General features: G+C 43.2%; 1 long non-coding RNA gene across 1 annotated transcript in view; it reads left to right on the top strand.

Annotated features, from left to right (window-relative positions):
• Window positions 1–362: 362 nt before the first annotated feature.
• The window catches only part of LOC132381147 (uncharacterized), an 80,560-nt gene continuing 59,542 nt past the window's right edge, over window positions 363–21,380 (top strand). The window contains exon 1 of the long non-coding RNA XR_009507954.1: window positions 363–1,204. This is a non-coding gene — a long non-coding RNA (uncharacterized LOC132381147). The remainder of the gene's footprint in view (window positions 1,205–21,380) is intronic.

Here is a 21,380-nt window from a genome sequence, read left to right as displayed (position 1 = left end):
TCACTTGTGGGCTACCCCTACCACATCCTTGGGTGTGTTGATTGTTAGTAGAAATTATAAACTTCAGTGTATGCTTCATTGCACATGTGATAAATAAGTCTGAATTTTCCTGTCTGTGTGTTGGAGATGGAGTAGAGGAGGTGGCAGATAAATAAGTTCTTATTTCTATATCATTTGGCAGGTAAGGTTGCTTCCTGTTAGACTTTTGAACCGCCTGCTCTAATTTTAACTTTATGTCTAGCAATTCATCTAATTTGCTTAATTTAAATGAGCTATGTAGGAGTGATTTTACATTTTTATCTCTTTCTGAGATTTGGTCAGGAATGGAAGCAAACAAATCATTCACACAGACTACTTAACTTTATTGTGTGTTTAAGGTTATTGATTGTGGGTGAACATCTAGACAATTTCTTTAGTTTGATTGCCCCAGATGCAGAGTATTTATACAGTATTAACTCAAATGAATGAAGTGATTCTCTCATCTGCAAATTTCTGCGATCAAAACTCTATAAGCCAAATTTATGCAGCCTCTTCTCATATCTATTTAATCCTTGGCAACTTCTCTTGGACTATACAATTCTTCTTGAAGTGTGGTGTTCCATTTATAGGGAGTCTTTTCATTGATCTTTATCAAATTTCACTTTATATTCAAAGCTTATAGTTTATTTCTGCAAGTCTCTATTTGCTGTGCATTTGCATGTATTCACAGGCACCTTTGCACCTCAACCATTCACAGTTTTTCCACATTCTGTGAGGTATTAGAATACTTCTTCCTTGAGGCCAAAGTGAACAATTCCACAAAAAAACTTCATTTGTCATTATCATGCCACTCAATTATTCTACATATTCTCTTTCAACTTCCCACTACACTCACAAAAGGATTTAGAGTAATTTGGGACTTGCAGACAGCATATACTTTTCCTTTACCCAAGCTGTTCATTAATATGATAAAAAGTTGAGGATCCAGGGCAAGACCTAGGGAACACCATTTTTCTCCTCTTGCCAGTCAAATCCATTTCCTGTTCTTGGTCTTTTATCCTCTGATTTTAATCCAGAATCCGTCAATGTGGCAAGTCCAGAACTGCGCTTGAAGAACCCATCTGAGTACAGACTTGGCTGAGAAGCAATGTGCACAGGCACCCTTTTGTTTCCTTACAACCAAAGTTAAAACACTGAGTAAGGAGCATTTTGCAAGAAAGAAAAGGTAATTTTGTGTTTGAGTTCTGGCCAGACCTGTTGTTCTCTGCTGTGTTATTTGAATTGTGTTATTCTGAATGCCCTAAATTGAAAAGCAAATAAAAATAAATCAGAAATTTAAAATTTAAAAAAAAATAGTTCAAGTGTATACACCCAATAAATGACTAAATTAAAGTACATTTGTAGTTTGTCAGACTATATGCAGAAAGCAAATGTATGTCTTTATCTAAATTTCAGGGGAAAAGATGAGATTATCTTATCACCTTGATGCCGGTGAAGCCCTGAAGGGTCTCAGCCTGTTTATTTCCCTGCATAGATGCTTCCTGACATGCTGAGTTTCTCCAGCTTTTCTTGTGTGCTGATCTTGTGTATAATGCATATTGTAATCCTATAGTTACAAATGTCCGCTGGAAAACAAGTACAAACTAAAAATAAGCCTCTGTCTGTGACTTGCTTGCGATTGCTGATGATGCAATGTTAACCCTATTCTATTTGATTTCTCCTCATTATTTTTCCCTCGTTGCTTTTGCAAATAGTTCTCATGTGTTATATTTGGAGGTAGCAGGCTAGGAGGAAAATAACAGCCAGGAGTTTAATTATTTACTTTACGAGTTCATTCCTGATTTTAACAAAGTCAATAGCTAACAGTCTGAGTTGTATTATGGATTTATTATGTTGTAAGATTTATGGCCTGTTTTATCACATCAAGTTTCTTAAATGATTTGTGGTCAATTGCTAGGACATTCCAAGGTAATTGAGATCCATATGCCTCAAACAAAAGAATGTGTAGTGTTTACTTAGTCACATTTCTTTAAAATGATATAAATGAATTGGTTATTTGAAACAATAACTATTAAGCCAACTACCCAAACTGAAAGTTTTTTAATTTTAATGCTTCTTACTAGTTGTCATTTTTATGAACTAAGTACAGTACAATTTTGCTTTAATTCATTACATGGGTTGAACTCAACCTAAGTGAAGCAAACGGGAAGGTAAAATGAGAAAAGTGAGCAGGCTCTGAGAAGGTCATCCTATTTATTATTTTCAATGTCAAGTTCTCTTTTTATGATAATTATTCCTTTCAATCAATGGACTTAATTCTTGATGCTGCAAAAATAAATAATAGGACCTCACAATGACAAAGTTATTTTTAATCACCGATTTTTTACAAAGTCACGAGTAACGACTCAGTGTAATTAGTTACTTGCAGTACTTTATGCTGGATTGATGGATCCTGGGTTAATACCTTTTTTTTTGAATAGTGCTGTACAGAAATATTACTAAATCTAAGATGGCACAAGTGTACTTAATTTTGACATATCTAGCATAATATCTGTGGTGTAATTGAGGACTGAAAATTCACAGTAGGGAATAGTGAATTTTTAGTTCTGTGGCATAACAGAAAGAGATGCAGGGGATGTACATGTACTTGTGAGATAAACGGGGCCCTGACAGGGTTGGTGGCAGGAAATGGATATCTGTAACAGGCTCAACCAGCCAGAGCAACAAACTGTAGTCCAAGGTGAACGACAGGAAACTCATGCTTGGATACGAGCCTAGCAACGGCTTCATAAAACTCCAGGAAGGAAGCTTGTCAATCTGCATGCAAGGTAAAAGAGGAACTGCACACAGTTCACAGGGAACATAGGTGCTGAAACTTCACACTGTGAAGGGCTTACCTCGTTCTATGTGGGGTAGGGACGGTGAGGGAAAAAGTAGGTAAGAAATTGTACAAGAGTAATGAAAACTTTGGATTAGGAGCATTTGTTGTAGGATGAGTGACTTCCCTGTTAACATTTCTTGCAATAAAAAGAGCTTATTCTGAAAGTAAACCCCGGATTCTGGGTGAATTGTGCCTGTCTACAAAAGCTTACAAAGGCGGTTGTTTATAGAAATACCCCCTACCCACAGGCAAGAAAATATTATAGGCTTGGAAAATTTGGAAAAACCTATACAAAAGCAGTCCTGTATTTGTCAAAGTGGAGCAGAAAGTGAGTTTGTAAATCTGGCAGGAGCAAAGGTGGGTGGGAATGGCATGGGTGGAGGACTGTGGGAGAGGTGGCAGAGAAGGAGTGCCAGGGCTAGGGGTGATGCACCAGGCGGAGTAATTTGATTCCAAGCAATTGGTATATTAATCATTACAGAATATCTCTCTGATGCTTCCCACTCCCTCCATTCTCCCTTCCTCTTTTCACAACCATGATTCCCTTTCCCCCTGCCCCTTTCCCTCCTCAATCCATAGAATAAAGGCATCCGTTAGTCTTGTGAGACCATGGATTTGTGCCTTGGAAGGTTTCCAGGGTGCAGGCCTGGGCAGGGTTGTGTGGGAGACCGGCAGTTGCCCAAGCTGCAAGCCTTCTCCTCTCCACACCACTGATATTGTCCAAGGGAAGGGCACTAGGACCCAAGCAGCTTGGCACCGGTGTTGTCGCAGAGCAACATGTTGTTAACTGCCTTGCTCAAGGACACAAACACGCCGCCTCAGCTGAGGCTCGAACCAGTGACCTTCAGATCACTAGACCGATGCCTTATCCACTAGGCACTAGGCCACGCGCCAACACTCAATCCATAACAGAGACCCATATGAGAATCAAGCTTATCATTACTCACATATGTCATTAAATTAGTTTTTTTTGTGGCAGCAGTACAGTGCAATACATAAAGTTACTACAGTACTGTGCAAAAAGTCTCAGGCACCCTAGCTATATATGGTGTGCCTAAGTCTTTGTCATAGTACTATATGTTACTCAATACCTTAATACTTCAGGGAGGATCGAGGCCGTCAATCTGCTGCAATGCAATGTCTATTAAAAAAGAAATGGCAATGTGTTAAATGGAAGCTTACACTTCCCCAATCCTCCTCTTTCTACATTATTTTTTTTCCTCTGGTGCATTTAGTTTCAGATTCCAAGAATCCTCAGAGTTGAGATCGTTTTCTCCCCAGAGTCTCTCCCTGTTCTGTGCATTTCCTACAGTCAGTGCCTCATAGGATTAGATTCACTTCACAAACCCAGTGCCCCAGTTTTTAAATGGTGCTAATGGGCAAACTAGTGCCAGGCCACTTTTTAGCTTCCAGGTACAATTTCTAAACCCAAGCATTTGGTGTGGAAAGTTGAAAATAAAAGTCATTCTAAAACAATATTTAAAAGAGAACCTTTGATGAAATGAGGACTGCTATTATGGAATAAAGTAAACCATCACAAAATTCATAGCTGTAGAAATGTACAGCACAGAAACAGGCCCTTTGGCTAATATAATCTGTGCCAAACCATTTAAACTGCCTACTTCTATCAACCTGCACTGGAACCATCACCCTCCATATTCTGATCATCCAGGTATCTTTCCAAACTTCTCTTGAAATGTTGAAATTGAGCTTGCATGCATCATTTGTGCTGGTAGCTCATTCCACACTCTCACAGCCCTCTGGGTGAAGAAATTTCCCCTTAAACATTTTGCCTTAACCCATGACCCCTAGTTGTAGTCCCACCTAACCTTAGTGAAGGTTGTGGCCAATGCAAAAATAATTACGCTCTGCATTCAACTCTAACTTTTGAAACAAAATTTAAAATAATTCTACCTTCATAGAAATCTCTAGTACATGTTAATTCAATTTATTAAAGGTCTTTTGTATGGTCTATTATGAAAGCAAAATAAAACAGGCAGTATTAAGCAAATTCCTTTAAGACTTATTGGAAGCCCATAGGCTCTGCGGAACGTATTTATCAGCCATATTGGCAGAGATGAAAAGCCAATTAGAAATCCAGTTGTGTGATCAATTTGGTAGGAGATCAACTACTTTCCTTGGGTAAAATCTCACTTTTCTTTGACTGAAAGAAAGATCTGTTTCAAACATCCCAGTAGCAAAATACAGCGGCTGCTGGGAATTTGATTAATAAATTAAACTAGCTGCTTTCAGTCACCTTTGCTCACCATTAACTCAAGCTGCGAGTCCAAATTTACCTTTCATGGATCTGCTGGTGTCATCTTCTTGCAAAATAGGCATTGACAGAGCCTAGGCTAGAATGGGAAGACACTGTCGTATGATGGAAATGTCAGAACGAGCCTGTGAAACAGCTTTAGTTTAGCTAGCTGTTAATCCTGTCTAGTAATTGAGTGTCATTCAAAAAGATTAAAACTTAATAAGAATCAAAAAATTATAAAATATTAAAAAAGTAAACTAATACTTCAAGTAATTAAATACACTTAACTAAATACTTAATGGAAAATGTACATTATCTAGTACTTTAATTCATCACAGTTTCCTTTCAAACAATAAAATTACTAATAATACTGAATAAATTAAGCACAGTCAATTAATTAAAATATTGAAACAAATTCAAATATGTGAATTATCATAACCTTCTGCTCTTCCTTCCATTCATTCACTCTGCACCAACTAGCATAGATTAAGCATACAAATTGTGACAATAGGCAAATCAGTGGAATTAATTACCACAGACAGCTGTGGAGGGTAATCCATTGGGTATATTTAAAGCAGAAGTTGATAGACTTTTGATTAGTAAGGGTTTCAAAGGTGATGGGGAGAAGACAGGTGAATGGGGTTGAGAGGCATAAGCCATGATTGAATGGTGGAGTATTCTCAATGGGCTGAATGGCCTAATTCTGCATCTGGGTCTTATGGTCTATGGTTTAAATTCTCATTGGAACTTTTGGGAATAGGAGCAAGATTGTGCTCTTCTTGTAATGTTGCAGCAAATCTCCAGATAAGCTCAGCCACCAGGTTCAGGGCTTCTGCATTCATGAGGAAAAAATTAAGACAATAGGTGAGCAGTTGAGTTGAAAGCTTGCAGTGCAGCAATTCTGGGAGGATATAAACCAATTTCTTGGCGATGTTAATTACTATTTTCTGTTAAGGCATATTGAGATCAACAAACCTCACTCCTATTCTCAATATGGAAGATGAAAATATCTTAAAATTTCCATATAATCATTGAGTAATGATCTGTTTCACAACGACATATTCTCCATCTTCCTTGTATTCAATTAGTCCTGCTAACACCAGCAACAATTTTCTCCAGTAGCAGTAACAGCTGCTTGATTATCCTTAACGATCCTACTTTATCATCTAATGGTGAAAGCAGAAAACAGCCTTTTGCTAGATGGATGCTGCAAAGCTGCAGTAATTGGTCTTGAGAAGAAACAAAAGGAAAAATGAAGTACAGTGGCAGGGAAGGTAAAGAGAGGCATCCAAGCGAAGGCACATTGAAGACTGTTATGCAAAGACTGTTAACAAGCAGATGAACACAAATGGGACACAAATGTTATAAGATTCCTGTCCTTTCCTTAATTTAAGGCCTACAGCTGAAAATGCATCTGATCTTGTATATTACTGTAGACAGGTTGAATGCCACAGGATCAAAACAAGTTGATTTGATTGAGGAATTAAGGGTGTATTTTTCTTGTTGTATTTAAGGCTGAGCTTTTGGGCACTAAGGGAAAAAGATAATACGGCACCCTGACAAGAAAGTGGATTTAATGCAGGAAATCAGTTGTCATTTTAGTAAATGGCAGAACAATCTCAAGAGTCCATGTGGTCTATTTAGTAGTAAACTAAGACAACTGTGCTGCTCCAAAAGGTCACTCTTCTCCTCTGCCATTAGGCTCTATTGAATTCTCCAACTTTTGGTAATTCCCTCCCCCCATCCCAGTTTCACTCTGCCTCTTCCTCCAGCTGCCTATCACCTCTCTCATGATTCCACCTTCCTCTACTACCCATAGTGCTTTCCCCTTACATTCCTTCTTCACCTTTCCTGCCTATCCCCTCCCTGCTTCCCCTGCCCCACCCCTTGATCATTCCCCTTACTGGTTTTTCACCTGGCACCTACCAGCCTTCTCCTTCCCACCCTCCCCCCACCTTTTTTATAGGGCCTCTGCCCCTTCCCTCTCCAGTCCTGACAAAGGGTCTTGGCCTGAAACATTGACTGTTTCCGCGGATGCAGCCCGACTTGCTGAGTTCCTCCAACTTGTTGTACATGAGACTCTATAATTAAAAGTTAAAGTCTGTCCCGAGCCTTATAGGCTCATCAGGCTGGTGCTTATGCTGGTCTCCGTGGTGTGAAGTGACAGAGTACGAGACTTCTTCCCACCCCCCCACCCCCCAGATAGGACACCAGTCTATCGTGAGGTTAACCCCCAGCATTTTGCTGGTAGTATATCCATTTTCAGCTGGGTGGACTGGAGCAATGTGTGATTAAGTGCCTTGCTCAAGGATACAATGTGCTGCCTCAGCTGGGGCTCGAATTCACGACCTTCAGATCGCTAGTCTAATACCTTAACCACTTGGCCACGCACCTCTATAATGAGTCAACCTATAGCCATGGAAGTGATGATCACCTCCTGTTAGACTCTTTGAAGTAACTTTTTATTTTCTACTCTTTCTAGTTCTCCTCTAATACTTACATCTGCACATTTGTAATGCTACTGTGACACTGTAATTTCCTTTGAGATCAATAAAGCACCTATCTATTTATTTCTCATATTATCTACACGCTTAATTCCAGTAACTTTGATAAGGTTCTGCATGGTAGGCCACTACATTAAGTTAGATTATATTGGATCCAAGAACAGCAAGTTTATTGGATACACATTTAGCATGATGGTAGGAAACAGAAGGTGACTTTATTTTGGACTGGAGGCCCATGACTAGTGACATGCCTCAGGGGTCAGTGCTAGGTCCATTGCTACTTGACATCTATATCAATGATTTGGATGAGAATATACAAGACACAGTTAGTAGTTTTGCAAATGTAGGTGGCGTCATCGACAGTGAAGGTAGTTAATCAGGAATTACAGAAAGACCTTAATCGATTGAATTGAATTTACTGCAATGTTTCTTTGTAATTTACTTGGCAAACCTCCTGTTACATTTCTGAGGTGCAAGAACTGAATGTTCATTGGAAGCTAATTAAGCTGAAATGTGTAAGTCAGAATTGCTCATACACAGAAGTGTGAGGATCCTGCTTTTATTTGGGTTCAGTGCTGTGTACTATGTGAACAAAAGATGAATAAGACATCCAGTTAGTAAATTGGACTGCCAAATCATAAGCTGCTTGGCTAACGGTAACATATGTGTTTATTTAGTTGACTTTTTCTTCAGAAAATTATAATACTGGAATGTTCTCGGTTAAGATAAAAGAAACAACAACAGATAATCTATGCAAAATGTAGAAGATTTATTAAGTATGGCAATCTAATTGAACCCTTGAACACTATCTCACTTTTAAAATATATATTATTTCTGTTTTTAATCTATTCAATATGTATACTGTAATTGATTTACTTATGTATTATTATTTTTAATTATTATTTTCTTCTATATTATGTATTGCTTTGAACAGCTACTGCTGCTAAGTTAACAAATTTCATGACACATGCAGTGATAATAAACCTGATTCTGATTCAGAATCTGAATCAAGTTCATTATCACCGGCATGTGACGTGAAATTTGTTGACTTAGCAACAGCAGTTCAACGCAATACATAATCTAACAGAGAGAGAGAAAAAAAAATAAAAATAGTAATAATAATAAATAAACAAGTAAATCAATTACATTATATGTATATTGAATAAATTTTTAAAAAAACAAAAGCAGAAATAGTGTATATTAAAAAAAAAGTGAGGTAGTGTCCAAGGATTCAATGTTCATTTAGGAATCGGATGGCAGAGGGGTAGAAGCTATTTCTGAATCACTGAGAGTGTGCCTTCAGGCTTCTGTACTTCCTACTTGAAGGTAACAGTGAGAAAAGGGCATGCCCTGGGTGCTGGAGGTTCTTAATAATGGACACTGCCTTTCTGAGACACTGCTCCCTGAAGATGTCCAGGGTTCTTTGTAGGCTTGTACCCAAGATGGAGCTGACTAGATTTACAATCTTCTATAGCTTTTTTCAGTCCAGTGCAATAGCCCCTCCATACCAGACAATAATGCAGCTTGTCAAAACGCTCTCCACAGTACAACCATAGAAATTTTGAGTGTATTTGTTGACATGCCAAATCTCTTCAAACTCCTAATAAAGTATAGCCGCTGTCTTGCCTTCTTTATGACTACATCAGTATGTTGGGACCAGGTTAGATCCTCAGATTTTTTGACACCCAGGAACTTGGAACTGCTCACTCTCTCCACTTCTGATCCCTCTATGAGGATTGGTATGTGTTCCTTCATCTTACCCTTCCTGAAGTCCACAATCAGCTCTTTCACCTTACTGATGTTGAGTACCAGTTTGTTACTGTGGCACCATTCCACTAGTTGGCGTATCTCATTCCTGTACGCCCTTTTGTCACCACCTGAGATTCTACCAACAATGGTTATATCATCAGCAAGTTTATTGATGGTGCTTGAGCTATGCCTAGCCACATAGTCATATGTACACAACCCTGAGGTGCGCCAGTGTTGATCATCAGCGAGGAGGATATGTTATCACTAATCCTCACAGATTGTGGTCTTCTGGTTTGGAAGTTGAGGATCCAATTGCAGAGAGGGGTACAGAGGCCCAGGTTTTGCATCCTTTCAATCAGGATTCTGGGAATGGTGGATTAAATGCTGAGCTATAATCAATAAACAGCATCCTGACATGGGTGTTTGTGTTATCTAGTTAGTCTAAAGCCGTGTAGAGAGACATTGTGATTGCACCTGCTGTTGACCTATTGTGGCAATAGGCAAATAGTAAAGGGTCCAGGACCTTGCTGAGGCAGGAGTTCAGTCTAGTCATGACCAATCTCTCAAAGCATTTCATCACTATCGATGTGAGTGCTACCAGGCCATAGTCATTAAGGCAACCCATGTTATTCTTCTTAGGCACTGGTATAATTGTTGTCTTTTTGAAGCAAGTGGGAACTTCCACCTGTAGCAGTGAGAGGTTGAAAATTTCCTTGAGTACTCCAGCTAGTTGGTTGGCACAGGTTTTCAGAGCCTTACCAGGTACTCCATTGGGACTTTCCATCTTGCGAGGATTCACTCTCTTTAAAGACAGCCTAACGTTAGTCTCTGAGACGGAGATCACAGGGTCATCAGGTGCAGCAGGGATCTTCACAGCTGTCGTTGTGTTCTCTCTTTCAAAGTGGCATAGAAGGCATTGAGTTCATCTGGTAGTGAATCATCACTGCCATTCATGCTATTGGGTTTCGCTTTGTAGGAAGTAATGACTTGCAGACCCTGTCACGGATGCTGTGCATCCGATGTCACCTGAAACCTCATACAAAATTGTCTCTTTGCCCTTGAAATAGCCCTCCACAAATCATACCTGGTTTTCTGGTACAGGCCTGGGTTGCCAGACTTGAATGCCACAGATCTAGCCTTCAGCAGACGGCATTCCTCCTGGTTAATCCATGGCTTTGGTTTGGGAATGTACAGTAAGTCTTTGTGAACGCACACTCATCTACACAGGTTTCAATGAAGTGGGTAACTACTGCAGTATACTCATCCAGGTTCTAAGATGAATCCCTGAATACAGTCCAGTCCACCGATTCAAAGCAGTCCTGTAGGCACCCCTGTGCTTCCCTTGTCCATACCTTCTTGGTCCTCACTGCTGGTGCTGTGGTCTTCAGTCTCTGCCTATACTCAGGGAGTAGAAGTACAGCCAGGTGATCAGACTTCCTGAACTGAGGGCATGGAATAGCAAGGTAGGCATTCTTGATGGTGGTGTAGCAATGGTCCAGTGTGCTGTTTCCTCTGGTATCGCAAGTGATCTGTTGATGGTAGTTGCTTAGTGAATTTTTCAGAGTAGCCTGGTTAAAATCTCCAAAAACAATGGTGAAGGCATTAGGGTGTGCTATTTTGTGCATCTTGGTTCCATTGTTCAGATCGTCTAAAGCCTACCTGACATTGGCCTCAGGTACAATGTAAACAGCGACTGGAATGACCCCAGAGAACTCCTATGGTAGGTAAAAAGGATGACACTTTACTGCTTGATATTCCAGGTCTGGTGAGCAGAATTGGGACAGCACTGATATACTTGTGAACCAAGAAGAGTTGATCAAGAGGCATACTCTGCTTTGGAGAGACTCTATAGTTCTTCCTTCCATCATCAGATGAGAAATCAATATTCTCACATCACCTTTAACAGAATTCACAATTTCATTGGCTTCAGTCATCATAAATGTCACTGCCCCATCTGAATATTTTAATATGTAACTCCACTTAGATCAGTTCTAATTGAGCTGCAGGATTGGGTTCGATTCCGGCCGCTGACTGAAAGGAGATTGTGCATGGTCCCCGCGACTGCATGGGTTTCCTCCAGGTGCTCCCGTTTCCTACCTCACATTTCAAAGACGTCCAGGTAGGGTTAGTGAGTTGTGGGCACCCAATGTTGATGCTGGAAGCGGACAACACTGTGGACTGCCCAGCACAATCCTCGCACTTCGCTTTTTGTTTTGATGTGCATGTGCCAAATAGGTCTAATCTTTGATCTTTATAAGTTAGCCTTGGTTTACCATTTTTCTCCCTTACACAGATCATTCACACCATTCTACCTCATTCTTCCTGAAAACATTTAATCCTGTAAGTGATTGCTCAAAGTCCCTTCCCTTATCTTAATAAAAATCTTGCTAGCCTTTTTCATAAACCTTCTAAACAAGAAATTGGAAACTGATGATATCAAGGCAATATGACACTGAGATTGAGGTTGTAGTAGACAGTGAGGAAAGTAATCAAAGCTTGCAAAGTGATCTGGGCCAGCTAGGAAAATGGCAATTGGAATTTAATGCAGACAAGTGTGATGTGTTGTACTTTTGGAATACAAACCAGGGTAAGACATATACCAGGAATGTTTGGGCACTGAGATATTCAGTGGAACAAAGGAACACGGGAATACAGATCCATAATTCCCAGAAGTGACATCGTGGATAGGGTTGTAAAGAAAGATTTTGTTACATTGGTTTTCAGGACATTGAGTTGGGAAGGTATGTTGAAGTTGAATAAGATGTTGGTGAAACCAAATTTGGAGTATTGTGTGTGGTTCTGGACACCTACCTATAGGAAAAATATCAGTAAGTTTGAAAGTGCAGAGAAAATTTAAAATGATGTTTCTTGGACTTGAGGACCCGAGTTGTAGGGAAAAGATGAATAGATTAGTACTTTATTCATTGAAGTAAGCAGAATAGTATGAGGAGAGATGTGACAAAGGTAAACAACATAGAGGGGTATAAATAGAGTGAATGCTTGCTAGCTTTTTCCACTTGGGTTTTGTTGAGAATAGAGCGAGAAGGTATAGGTTTAGAATGAAGGTGAAATAGTTAAGAGGAATCTGAGGGGGATCTTTAGTCAAAGGGTGGAGCAGGTGTGGAACGTGATGGCAGCGGAAGTGGTAGATATGAGGTCAATTGTAACATCTAAGAGAAGTTTGGATATATACATGGATGATAGATGTATGGAGGACTAGGTTCCAAGTGCAGGTAGATGGGACCAAGTAGAGGACCATGGACTAAATGGGTTGAAGGGCCTGTTTCTTTGCTGTAGTGCTCTCTGACTTGAAGCTTGCCATAATAGCTTTTGAAAAGAAAGGCACTTACCTTCACCATGGAGCTGTTTACACATTGTCTCATTTCTTATTTAAAGAGTTGGGAGGAATATATGGACTGGGGGATGTCAGAGCCAGGTTTTTTTTCCACAGATAGTAGAAGGTGTGTGGAACGTGCTACCAGGGTTGGTGGTTGAGGTGGATACATCTGGGACACTTAAAAGATTCTTAGATAGGCACATGGATGAAAGAAAAAAATGAAAATATGTGGATTAGATTGAATAAGTTAAAAGGTTTGCATAACATTAGGGGCTGAACCTGTACTGTTCTATGTTCTATGTACTCCTTGGGTAATTACAAAATCAAAGACAACAGCATGAGGAAGGTTAGTAATGTTAGCATTCATTTCAGGAAGAACAGAATAAAAAGCAAGGATGTAATGCAGTGGCTTTATTGGTTAAGCTGGATTTGGAATTGTGAGCAGTTTTGGGCCCATTATCTAAGAAAGGTCATGCTGGTATTGAAAAAAGTCCAGGAGGAAGTTCACAAGCATTAATCTGGGAATGAAAGGGTTAATGAAGACGTTTGGTGACCTTGGGCCTGCACCTACTTGAGTTTAGGAGAACGAGGGGGGATCTCATTGAAACCTATTGAATATTGAAAAGCCGAGACAGAATGGATGCGGAGAGGATGTTTCCTATTGTGGGTAAGTCTAGGACCAGAGGGCTCAGCCTCAGAATAGAGGGAAGTCCATTTAGAACCGAGAAGAGGAGGAATTTCTTCAGCCAGCAGGTGGTGAATCTGTGGAATTTATTGTCACAGACGGCTGTGGAAGCCAAGGCATTGTGTATATTTAAAGTGGAGGTTGATTGGATCCTGATTAGTATGGATGTCAAAGGCTGAGGGGAGAAGGCATGAGATTGGAATTGAGAAGGATAATAAATCAGTTATGATGGAATGGTGGAGCAGACTCGATGGGCTGAATGGCCTGATTCTACTCCTACATCTGATGGCCTTATGCCCTTATAGTTCATATATCAGCAGCACAAGTCTTTAACCATGAACGAATTTAGCCTAGATTTTCATCATACAGTATTATTACAGTTTTAGAATTATTTGCACATAGGAGATCCAGGAGACTCTGGAAAACAAAAACTGATGAAGTTGTTTGGCTTCAGAGAACCTGTTGAGATGCTAAGTTCTTTTATTTTCCAAGTAGGTAAGTTACATCTATAATATCAATCACTTAACGGCTCCTGTTTCAATGGGCATATACAACAATATTCTTTACTTGGTTACTTAAACCTTCAGCATTGAATGGCACTGGGCAAGTGGCAACAAGTGGCTTCATTCATGGTTCCAGTTAATGCATTGTATGCCGATCCTGAATTTAAAAAAAAAATCCCTTTTAGCTAAAGTATTTGAACGTCTAATATTATTCCGTGTGCATACATATTTTAATAAATCATCGCATTACAAATTCAAAACATAATTTGTGAAAGTGAAAATGTAAATTTAATTAGAAGGAACAAACTGAATAATGACCAAAATTTTGTACTTAATTTTTTCCATTCTACTCATGCTTCTGAACTCATCGATTTTGCTGAGCTATTCATGGTAAGTCATAGTCATTAAAGTGACATGTATGCATAGTGAATATTGGCTGGCTCTTCAGCAAGGGACAGAACACACCAGCATCAAATTCTACTGAATGTTCATGCAGAACTTCTTCAAATGGATCAATGGATAACAATGAAATCCAGGCTACCTGCTCAGTTTTAAGCCTCTCTAGAACACAGGGATAGCAAAGCTGCATCGAGCGTTGTTATTGATGGCTTTGGTGAGATGGGAGTCCCTGCAGAGTTCAGTCTCTACATTAATTGGGGCCTTCCTCTTTTGTTTGACAGATCTTCCTACTATTAACTGAGCCACTGAGGAAACCATGACTAGTTTTAGTCCAAGTCTTTGTTAATTAAAAAAAAATGTCATGGAAGATCTAAGACCAGTTCATATTCTGCCAGCATTAACTGCTTGTTGGGGATGAGCATTGATGTGAGTTGTGGATCGTTATTTAAAAATCAGCGTACTTCAGCAGCGATTTTCTGCTTGCAAGTGGCCTTTTTCACGCCCCAGAAAGGATGAATGAACACCAAAGCATTAAACCAGCAGCAATCTTCTTTTCATAATGCACCACAGGCCACAACCTGTACACTGGCCCTACATTAAAAAGGAAGCTTCAACATTATAATAAAATCAGAATTTTGAAGAAATACACAACTTTCTGGTTCTGACCAGTAACAATTTGATGTCTCACTGCTGGAACATTATGACTCAGAAATTTTTTTTTGGTGCTTCAAAGAACAACGAAAACCAGCTGAAGACGATTGGGATTGGGACACGATCTGAGGAACAATGACTGTGTGGTGAACTATGTGCCTGTCGGGACACGCCCCTGCTGACTGCTCCTGTGGCTCCTCCCACAGGCCCCTGTATAAAGGAGACCTGCGGCCTGAAGATCGGCCTCAGTCTCCAGGACCTTGTATGATAGACACTCACTCCTGGTTCCTTCTTCCAGTCAATAAAAGCCGATATCTCGCCTACGTCTCAGTGTGAGTTATTGATGGTGCATCAATTTTATTGACTGGAAGTTTTAAAACATGGAACCCGTTTTGCGTCCGGACCGGTTGGATTTGGACCCTCAAGACCCTGACGCAGCTCTCGCTTTTGAACACTGGCTTGCATGCTTCCAATCGTACTTGGCGGAGCTTCGTGCGACTGAACCCGCCGTTATGCACAGAATCCTACTCTCGAGGGTCTCCACCAAAGTTTACTCCTTTATCCGGGACCTGCCGACCTACGAAGGGGCACTGGACGCCCTCAAACGACAGTACCTGCGGCCGGTGAACACCGTCTACGCAAGACATCGCTTAGCTACCCGGCAACAGCGGCCTGGCGAATCGTGCGCTGAGTTTCTCCGAGCACTACAGACACTCGTCCGAGCTTGTGACTGCAAGACGCTCACGGCAGAACAGCATGCGGAGCTGCTGGTGCGAGACGCCTTTGTGACGGGACTGAGGTCAGTGTACATGCGCCAGCGGCTGCTGGAGAACTCGGATCTTACCTTAAGCTCGGCGATAGAGAAGGCCAACGCTCTAGAAGCTGCGCGGCATAACGCTGACGCTGTCCAGTCGCGCGATTCCCCGCCGGTTTCGTGGACGCCTCAGACCCCGCCACCGCCGGCTCCCGGGAGCGAATTCGCCAACGCCGCCGCCAGTCGCGATTCCACGAGCTCCCCGACCCAGACCACGGCTGTGGCCCGTAAGAAACTCGTGCCTTGTTATTTCTGTGGCCAAAAGAAACATCCTCGACAACGCTGTCCAGCGCGAGAAGCGACCTGCTCCAGCTGCGGAAAGCGGGGCCACTTCGCCAAGGTCTGTAAGTCTCAACCTTGAGCGGAGTGCAGCGCTGCGGGTGAAACGTGGGGGCCGCCATCTTGCATGCCGGGATGTGGGCGGCCATCTTTGTCGACGTCAGCACGCCCCGCCCCCGATCCTCGGATGCTGACCGGGTACCCCGGATGTGAGCGGCCATCTTTGTCGGCGTCAGCATGCCCCGCCCCCGACCCTCCGATGCTGACCGGGTACCCCGACGGCGATCCAACTCTGGCCACTGTGACTCTCGACCAAAGCGCCCCACACCAGCTTGCAAGATCCATGATGGACATCCAGGTGGAGGGGCATTGGACTGGATGCCTGTTTGACACGGGCAGCACTGGGAGTTTTATTCACCCGGACACAGTGCAACGCTGCGGACTTGCAACGCGGCCGGTCAGTCGGAGGTTCCATTTGGCCTCTGGGTCGCAGTCCGCAGACATCCGGGCGGGTTGTGTAGCGACTTTGGTGGTGCAAGGCACAGTATATCGGGACTTTGAACTGCTGGTCATGCCTAATCTGTGTGCACCTGTGCTATTGGGGCTGGACTTCCAGAGCCATCTCGAAAGTGTGACTATGGTATACGACGGGCCCCTCCCACCACTCACTGTCAAGAATCCTCAGTTTTGTGGGACTTCTTCACATACCCCGCTACTGACCACACACACACACGGACACACACATCCCATCCAGAACCAGGCCAACAGCTGCGCTACCGACACTTGCAGCCTCTCCACTCTCAAGATCCCTCCCCCACCGCTGTTCGCCAACCTGACCCCCGACTGTAAACCTGTGGCAACCAAAAGCAGGAGGTACAGCGCGGGGGACCGGGCCTTCATTCGGTCGGAGGTGCAGCGGCTGCTCAGGGAGGGGATCATTGAGCCGAGCACAAGCCCTTGGAGGGCCCAGGTGGTTGTTGTTCGGACTGGGCAGAAAAATAGGATGGTGGTGGACTATAGTCAAACCATCAATAGGTTTACGCAGCTTGACGCATACCCCCTACCCCGCATCGCGGATATGGTCAACCAGATTGCTCAGTATAAGGTGTACTCGACAATAGATCTGAAATCCGCTTATCACCAGCTCCCCATCTGCCCAGAGGACCGCCCCTACACCGCCTTCGAGGCGGGCGGCCGGCTCTATCACTTCCTGCGCGTCCCTTTCGGTGTCACGAATGGTGTCTCTGTCTTCCAGAGGGAAATGGACCGGATGGTGGACCAGTACCAACTGCAGGCCACATTTCCCTATCTGGATAACATCACCATCTGTGGTCATGACAGGCCAGATCACGACGCCAACCTCCAACGGTTTCTCCAAGTGGCCGCAGCTCTGAACCTTACTTATAACAGGGACAAGTGTGTTTTTGGTACCACCCGCCTTGCTATACTTGGGTATGTCATGGAAAACGGGGTTATTGGGCCTGATCCCGAACGTATGCGCCCCCTGTTAGAGCTCCCTCTTCCCACCACTCTCAAGGCCCTCAGACGGTGCCTGGGGTTTTTTTCCTATTACGCCCAATGGGTCCCCCATTACGCAGACAAGGCTCGCCCCCTGGTCAAGTCTACCTCGTTTCCCCTCTCTGCTGAGGCCTGCGCGGCCTTCAACTGCATTAAAGCGGACATTGCCAAAGCTACGATGCATGCAGTGGACGAGACCGCTCCCTTCCAAGTGGAGTGTGATGCCTCCGATTTCGCTCTGGCTGCTACCCTTAATCAGGAAGGCAGACCAGTAGCATTCTTTTCTCGCACCCTCCAAGGCTCTGAAATTCGGCACTCCGCGGTGGAGAAAGAAGCCCAGGCCATAGTGGAGGCTGTTAGGCACTGGAGGCACTATCTTGCTGGCAAAAGATTCACTGTGCTGACCGACCAGCGCTCGGTTGCGTTCCTGTTCAGCAACCAACAGCGGGGCAAGATCAAAATGATAAGATTTTGCGGTGGAGGATAGAACTCTCCACCTACACCTATGATATCCTGTACCGGCCTGGCAGACTCAATGAGCCCCCTGATGCCCTATCCCGGGGAACATGTGCTAGCACACAGCTCGACCAGCTGTATGCCCTTCATGCACAACTTTGCCATCCGGGGGTCACCCGATTTTACCATTTTGTGAAAGCTCGGAACCTGCCGTACTCCCTGGAGGACATCAGGACGATGACCAGGGACTGCCAAATTTGTGCCGAGTGCAAACCGCACTTCTACTGTCCTGACACGGCACAACTTGTCAAGGCCACCCGCCCTTTTGAACGCCTGAGTGTTGACTTTAAGGGCCCCCTTCCCTCCACTGACCGCAATGTCTATTTTCTCAGTGTTATTGACGAGATCTCACGGTTCCCCTTTGCCATCCCCTGCCCCGACACCACTGCCACGTCCGTCATAAAAGCCCTGCGCCAGCTCTTCACTCTGTTCGGGTATCCCTGCTATATCCACAGTGATAGAGGGTCCTCCTTTATGAGTGAGGAGCTGCGCCAGTACTTGCTAGCTAGGGGCATTGCTACCAGTCGGACCACGAGTTATAATCCCCGGGGTAATGGCCAGGTAGAGCGGGAGAATGCCACAGTGTGGAAGGCCACACTTTTAGCCCTCAAGTCCAAAGGGTTGCCGGTCTCTCGATGGCAGGAGGTCCTCCCTGAGGCACTGCACTCTATCCGCTCTCTGTTATGTACGTCCACCAATGCCACCCCTCACGAACGCCTATTCTCTTTTCCCAGGAAGTCTGTCACTGGGACCACCCTACCAGTTTGGCTGACGTCCCCGGGGCCAGTGCTGCTCCGGAAACATGTGAGGAGCAATAAATACTCTCCGCTGGTGGAGAGGGTTCACCTTCTCCATGCGAACCCCCAGTATGCTTACGTGGTCTTACCTGATGGGCGGGAGGACACGGTCTCCATCCGCGACCTGGCACCCGCAGGTGCAGCAGACCACTACCCTGAAGGCTCTCCGGTAACTATGAACCCTGCACCAGAGGTGACACCGTACTCACCAGGCCCTACACAGACTCCTCACGACACTTGTATACCGGGCGTTTCGTACGCATTTATACCAGGCGCCTCGCACATGCATGAGGGATCACCGGCGCCTAGTGGGCAAGAACACGCGCAACCCCCGTCCCCTGTGCAATCGCCAATGTTGCCGGCACCTATGCGGTCACAGCCGGTGCTACGTAGATCGCAGCGACAGATTCGACCGCCTGATCGGCTTGACTTGTAAGAACCTTCGCTACATGAGGACTTTTTCAAACGAAGGGGGGGTGAATGTGGTGAACTATGTGCCTGTCGGGACACGTCCCTGCTGACTGCTCCTGTGGCTCCTCCCACAGGCCCCTGTATAAAGGAGACCTGCGGCCTGAAGATCGGCCTCAGTCTCCAGGACCTTGTATGATAGACACTCACTCCTGGTTCCTTCTTCCAGTCAATAAAAGCCGATATCTCGCCTACGTCTCAGTGTGAGTTATTGATGGTGCATCAGACTGCAACCAATCTGAGAAGAGACAATAAAAATCCATACATCATGAAGTTGACTAATCGTATTTTGGCCGGGGCAACATATTCTGAGGCGATTAATGAAGGCCAATCTAGAACAGTAGTTTGTTTATTTTGGTGCAGAATAAGCATGGTCTGTGAATTGCTTAGTGTCTGCTTCTTCATCTGTAAACTGGAACTGATTTTTCTAGGCTACTGAAACTAATATCCATGGAAATATTAAAAAGTCAGCAAATCTTATTTATTTTATTTAGAGATACAGTGCAGGACAGTGCCATGCTGCTCAACAACTCATTGATTTCACTCCTAGCCTAATGACAGGACAATTTATAAAGACCAATTTATCTACTAACCAATATGTCTTTGGACTGTGGGGGGGGGGGGAGCAGAGCAAATGAAAGAACCCCATGAGCACACAAGAAGAACATAGAAACTTCTCACTTAGGATGCCAAACTTGACCTCCGAACTCTGATGTCCCGAGCTGTAATTGCACTATGCCAACTGCTCTGCCACCTTGGTATCCCAAGACAGTAAAATCTTCTCGCACTTGTTCACGCTTCTTACCAGAGCATTCTACATCAAAATCAGATGGAGGGCCACCATTAGTGATTCTGTGAAGGGATGACAAGATGACTCAAAGTGCGGCTGCTGTCGGTGAATGTATAGTCTAATCTGAGCAAATCCAAGTGATTTGGATCAAATCAGGGGATCAAAATCTAGAACCATCTAGTTGAAAAGTAAATGGTCTCAGACTTAAGCTTTCAGAGTACCTTTATATTCAGTATTTTTAATTTAGATTGATTTGGATTTTGAATATCAATGGGAATGTGTTACGTGCAAGAGATGATGATTGCTAAAATGGATAATGTGATTGACACCATGTGCTTGTAATGTTTAAACTTTGCTAATGACGAGTGACATTTTGCCTTTGACAGATGGACAGTATAACAAGGGTTATTAACTTCACAGCTTGCATTGTGTTAGTTTTTCCTAGTTATCCTTTGGCATTTCCTTTTGATGGAAAGGATTCAGCATGAAGCCAATTTAATGCTCTTTGCCTAGCAAACGGTATCTATTTTAATTTGCATGCACTTTGGGTCGCTTTATGACTGCATGGACCACTTCGCATCCCCCACGCCCAGAGCTGAAGTTGAACTTCACCTCATTAATTTATAACAGGCTGGATATTGCATTGAATGAAATATTTTACTCTGCGTTTGATACAGAAATTTTGAATTTTAACCTTGCGCATTTTAAATATATAAAGTTATATGCAGTAAAATCAAACAGTGCAGTCTGATCTGCTAAAATGTGCCATTTTTCTAGTTGCATTCTCTATGTAATATTGACAACTTACTGTATTAGGAATATGATTTTGTCAAATTGTTTGTTGGTTCAATAGGAATCCTTTGTTTTTAAATCAATTGATGAATTTATTTTAGTGATACAGCATGGAAGAGGCCCTCGTGACCCTTTGAGTCATGCTGCCTCAGAAACTCCTGACAAACCTGATTAACCCTAACCTAATCATGGGACAACTTGCAATGACCAGTTAACCTACCCAGTACGTTGTCGGACTGTGGGAGGAAACCAGAGGACCCGGAGAAAACTCACACATTCTACGGGGAGGACCTACAGGGCCTTTTTAACGGAATGGCACCTGGATTGAACTCCAAACTCTGGAACGCCCAGAGCTGTAATTGGGTCGCATTAGCTGCAACACTACCATGGCGACCTAATTAAAATTAATTTCTAAACCTTTAAAAAATAATGAAACTGAACCCATTGCCACAGACTCTCTC

Source organism: Hypanus sabinus, chromosome 25, assembly GCF_030144855.1.
Source record: "Hypanus sabinus isolate sHypSab1 chromosome 25, sHypSab1.hap1, whole genome shotgun sequence".
In the NCBI taxonomy this organism is placed as follows: domain Eukaryota; kingdom Metazoa; phylum Chordata; class Chondrichthyes; order Myliobatiformes; family Dasyatidae; genus Hypanus; species Hypanus sabinus.
This window is presented reverse-complemented; position numbering and strand designations above follow the sequence as displayed.